Source organism: Microtus ochrogaster, chromosome 18 (assembly GCF_000317375.1).
Source record: "Microtus ochrogaster isolate Prairie Vole_2 chromosome 18, MicOch1.0, whole genome shotgun sequence".
NCBI classification, from domain to species: Eukaryota; Metazoa; Chordata; class Mammalia; order Rodentia; family Cricetidae; genus Microtus; species Microtus ochrogaster.
The window spans coordinates 25855195-25860941 of record NC_022020.1 but is presented as its reverse complement, the minus strand read 5'-3'; the positions used below and the strand labels follow the sequence as shown (position 1 = coordinate 25860941).

At 38.9% G+C, this 5747-nt stretch overlaps 1 protein-coding gene across 1 annotated transcript in view; it reads right to left on the bottom strand.

The window, feature by feature from the left end:
• LOC102000163 (protocadherin beta-8) overlaps positions 1-5747 on the bottom strand; it is a 13376-nt gene that overhangs the window by 5112 nt on the left and 2517 nt on the right. The gene's annotated exons all lie outside the window — the stretch shown is intronic.

Here is a 5747-nt window from a genome sequence, read left to right as displayed (position 1 = left end):
TTCTGGGATAGGGATTGTGAGCTTTCTGATAGTCAGCTCAGGGGCGTTGTCATTCACATCCAACACCTGTACAGCCACAGTGCATTTCCCCGAAAAGCCTCCTCCATCCGTGGCTGCTATTTCTATGCTATACTGGTTAGTTACTTCGAAATCCAACTCTTTCCTCAGACGAATTTCTCCAGTGACTTTGTCTATTACAAATGGCAGAGAAACCCCACTTCCTTGAAACAAAGAGTAGACTACCTTCCCATTTATCCCAGCATCTAAATCCCTGGCAGACACCGTCAATACTAAGGCATTAAGGGGGCTGTTCTCGGGGACTTGAACTTCATAGAGCGACTGTACAAACTGGGGAGCATTATCATTGATGTCCACAACCTCAACGCGAACTGTGGTGGTTCCAGACCTGGGTGGCGACCCACCATCCACAGCAGTAAGGGTTAAAGTGAGCTCACGCTGCTCCTCCCTGTCCAGGGCTCTGTCCAGCACCAGCTCTGGGTATTTCCTGCCATCAGCGCGACTGTGAGTAACGACATGGAAGTGGAGGTTGGTGCTGACTGTGTAGTTCTGAACAGCATTGCTGCCTATGTCAGGGTCCTGAGCTGCCTTCAGAGGAAACACAGTCCCTGGCTGGGCGCTCTCAGGAATTGTTAGGAGCATTTCCCTGTGAGGGAACTCTGGAGAATGGTCGTTTATATCTGTTAGCTGCAGGTCAGTGTGGAAGAACTGCACAGGGTTTTCCAGTATGAGCTGGAAGCGCAGAACACAGGGTTCTGTCGCCCCACACAGCTCTTCGCGGTCTAGTTTTTCCTTCAGGTACAAATTCCCTGTCTCTGCATCCAGCTGCAAGAGCTCTTTGTTTCCTTTGTAATGGATTTGCGCCCCTCTGGTGGCCAGTTCCCCCACCCTGAGCCTTAGATCTTTTTCAAGGTTAGACATCAAGTAGCCAGTTTCCATTTCTTCTGGCATGGTATATCTTATTGTCTTACAGTCAGCCTCCCACAAAAGCAACAATATAGTAAGAAAAACGACTTGCCTTTTCTCTGCTGTTTTTGCTAGAGCTGTCTCCATTGTTCAGATGCAGTTCATAGGGTGCTGCTTCTTCAGGTCGATTACAATCCACTCACGAGGGTTTGTGAAAATATTGAACTAAATCCGATTAGAGAGACCCCTTCTTCCCAAATTCTCCCAGAAACCTTTCTTGTTACCTTCTCTTTCGAACAGCCGCCAAAGAACTGGTTCTTAGTTTAAGGAGATGGCGTCCTGGGCGTCTGCAGAGCCAATATTTCGGACTCTTAGCCTGCAGCGCCACCAAGCGTCCTTATTTGTTTGTGCATTTCAATTTGCCATTTCTTTCCAAATTTTAACTGCAAGTGTTTCAGTATTCTTTTAATTTATACACAGATATAATTTAATTCATAATTTTGTATATGTTTCTGATATGTGGCTTCTATTTGTTTGCCTGTTGGTCTGAAGAAATACCCTGTATATTCTGGATAATGTCTTTTCCAGATAGATATGCTCAAATATTTCCCACTCAATGCCTTGCATTTCGTTGATATTGTGGTTTGATCAATAAAACATCTTAATTGTGTTTAATTTGACCTGTTAATAATTTTCAAATTTGTTTAGTACTTTTAAATTTTCATAATTTAAGGTCGTAAGAATAATGTGTATATTTTGAATGTTTTCTTTTGGCATATATATATATACTTATTCACTTCAAATATGTTTTGAATGAACTAAATTGGAGTTCTTGGTTTCCAAATGCCTTTATACCATGTTCCAAACAGACGCACTCCCTTCTGAGGGGTGATCACTGTCTTGAGTCAGAGTGGTTGTAGGTCTGCCCCAGTGTTCCAGTTTCTCTCTGGTGGTTATGTCTTCATTACTCTAGACTTACCATGGATTTTATTGAGATGAAAGTCTCCTTTTTGAAAAGAAGTCTACTTTTAATGAGCAGTTTTAAAATCACATAAATGACTTGGAAATGCAGAGATTCCTCTCCACATCATGTGTATCCTTCCTCCCTATAGGTACCCCATCAGACTGGCATGCTTCTTACAGTTGATGATCCTACATGTACACCACTGAGCCCATATTTTAAATTAAGGCTCCTACTTGGTGCTATACAGTGTGTAGGCCTGGATAAATTTAATCACACAACATATATTTTTAGAATATCATAGTTTCATTGTCTCTTCCCACCCCCTGCCCATCCCCTAAATCTATCTATCTCTATCCTGTCTCATTAGAAGACCTGGAAATCACTTATAGTTTTCCTTCCTCCATAGTCAGAATTTTACAGAATTGTGTTTTTTTATCTTAGTGACTCTGACTCACAAATGTGCACTTGGGTTTCTTAATGGCCTTCTATAGGTTGATAGCTCGTTTCTTCTTGTTGAACAACAATCTCCTTTGTTTCCTCACAGAAACAGATGAGTGTAGAATCCACTGGAATTAGACTTACAGTCGGTTTTGTTGGACCACAAGCTGGGTCTTCTGGAAAAGTAGCAAGGTGTTTTAACCACTGAGATACCTCTCATACCTTCATTTTCTATGTTTTAAAAAGATTTGTTTTTATTGATTCTGTGTTTGTGTGATGTGTGTATACTTCAGGAGAGTGTGAATGTGCTTGCAGAGGGTGTTGGGTCCCTCTGAGCTAGACTGAAGGCAGTAGGTGTTGGGGAGGCTGCTGAAAACTGATCTGAGATCCACTTGATCTTAACTGTGTGCCGTTGCTTTAAATAAAGAAAAATCTGTATTTGTTTAAGGTATCTCATATTGACATGCATTCTATCCATTAATTCTATATTCCATTATTTCTATGATGTCTTACTATTTATATAGCTTTATGATATATAATTTTTAATGAAATTGACTTTTGATCCTAAGTTCCATTTTCTTATAAAATTTCTATTTCTTTGCTCAGTCATTCCTTGTTTCAAAGATTTAACCATTTTTATTTTGGTTATTATCTTGACATTGTTGTTTTATTCTAGCACCGGCATCTTCTAGGTCGGGACTGTGTAAAGTCTGCCCACAATCAGGATGCTCTTATCCTCTTCCAGGAAGAGTTCACCCTTTGTTCTTGGTTTGAGAGAGCTCTACCTCCTACAGTCACGCCAACTCAAACAGGCACCAAACTTGGTCAGGATTCTCTGATGTCCTTAAAAGCAAGTAATTTTGGCAAATTTCAAGTTACAAACATGAATTCTCTACATCAGCTCTGCCAGGCAGTTCCCAACCTATACTCTTGGTAGTTTGTACAAAATCTCATTCTGCCTTCAGAGAGTTTTCAAATTACATTTCCAGTCTTCTTTCCTGGACTTCTGAGTTGACAAGTGTCCTGGGCAGGAAAACGGACCCTCGCTCAAGTTTTCTGTGCTGTCAGAGGCTACTTAATTGTGGTGTCTGTGTCAAAAACATGTTGATTATCTTTTAAGCAAACTGTCTGTAGGACTCGGTTCTCATATAAGTTACTTTCTGTTGCGCTGACGTAATAATTTCTGATCTTTAGTCAGCTTTATGGTTGTTTCTCTGATGTCAGATAAAACATCTAAGATAGAAGGAAATTCTACCATATTATGCATAATATATAACTTCATACTTTAAAATATATAAAATTTTGTAACCTTTGATCATGAAGGAAGGAGGATATATTTTTTTCTTCTTAATTCTGGGGAGATTGAACCCAGAGACTTGAATGTTTAGGCAAAAGTTCTACTGTTGGGCTACAACAAGAGAGCTTAGCTTCTTTTTCTTCAGGCTGGCATCCTGAGTACCCAAAGAGGCATTTGGTACATAATGGGCAAGTCATTAGAGCTGTCTGCCCTATTTAAGTTTGTATCTACTTTTCTCACTTTTACCTCTTTCTCACTTCAATTTTAAAATCGAATAACCAAAAATTACATTTCATCTATAAGGAATGATCATCTGTTTTTGTTTTATATTTCCTCACTTCCTTATGGGAGGAATCATTAATTCAGGGAAAGATGTAAATAATTGAACTCCAGATGACACTTGAGATTTAGAAACACGAATGATAAATGTGATCAATGTGTATACATTACGTACATGCACAAAATTCATAAGGAAATCCATTGCTTTGTACAGGAAAATATACTAGCTAAAAAGTAAAACATAAAATTATTCATACTGCCAAAAGTTCAATAAAGCTTTCCTTCAGTTGTATCCATACAAATTTACCTTGCTAGCAATCACATAATAAGATGATCAGAACTGACAGCTAGAATCAAATATAATATTGAAATTTCCAGAAATTTCCAGAATCTCTTGAAAGGGCAGGAGGAGCTGTGGGGAAAACCAAAGGAAACATATGTACTAATGTAAACTAGAGACAGGGCCACAGCTTAGAACGCACAAGTCTCTGAGTGCGGTACATGATACCATGAAACCATGTAGGCTTCTTTAGTTACTGTTCCTATTTCTAGGATGAAGTAGGAAGGGTTTTGGCTCACAGTTCAAGATTACACCAAGACGGGGAAGGTGAAAACCGGGGACTTGAACAACTGGTCACACTGCATCTCCAGGCAGGAAGAAGAGAGCAAGGAAGGCTCAGCCCACTTTTCTCCTCTTCATACAGTCCAGGATCGCAGCCTAGGGAATGGTGCCACACAAATGGTCTTCCCGCCTCAATTAACCTCAGCACAATAATCCTTCATAGCATGCCCAGAGGTCAGGTGGGTAGAGATCTCAAGTTCACAGCTGGGATTAACAGAAAACCCACAAAAACTTCACTTATACTTTTATTTCTAAGAACAAAAAAGATGAGACCATCAAACATCTGGATTCTTTGGGGAAATTTGGTGGTTACTTCTGTTGCTCAAATTAATTTTTTAACAGTATTGTGTCAAGCAATCATTTAACAGGGCCTAGCATGCATATGTGATCTACTACTGATTCTACCCTCAGTCTCAAACACTTTCGTTTAGTGATAGAGGTGGCAAATTAAGAATAATAAGGCTATCCCTTTAATATTTACAAATGAGATTGCTAAAATTAATATTTATAAAACAAAGTGCTAGGTATGTGATGGCCAAGAAATGTAGACAAACTCCAACTTATGTCCTCCACCGAAGAAGAAAAATGTCACACTTCTAGTGTCTTAATATTTAGTACAGGGAATGGCTATAATTTGGAAGACAAGTATGCGAATTGTTGTGCTCATGGTGACTCAGGGTAACTGTCAGGAACTTCAACCATGAGTGATGCTCACTACCTAAATGTATGGTTAATGTAAGAGGTCCTCTATTTAATAACCAATAGCAACAAAAAACGGAAAATATGGAAACACCTTAGCTACAGAAACTTGAAATTTTGTGGTAAAAAACAGTAAAGTAGTTGGCATTTGGAAGACGGAGAGGGATGGATGTTTACCAGTGTGCAGCCAACCTGGTCTACATAGTGATTTCTAGGACAGCCAGGGTTATTTAGAGAGACCCTGCCTGAAAACAAAAACCAAGAAGAACTAAACTGAACTTAAAAAAAAAAAAAAAAACCAAAGCAGGTGAAGTAAAATACCTTTTGTGATCTAATACTTGATCTAAAGTAAAATATATGTTGAAATATGGAGAAATTGTGTTCCTAATATTTATTATACCTGAAACTACTAACTACAATAGATATCAAGAAAGAAAAAAAAACACCATTTTCATAACTGAGTAAATGTATATGCTTTGATTACAGTACCAATACAATATAATTCACTCAAGAGAACCATTTTG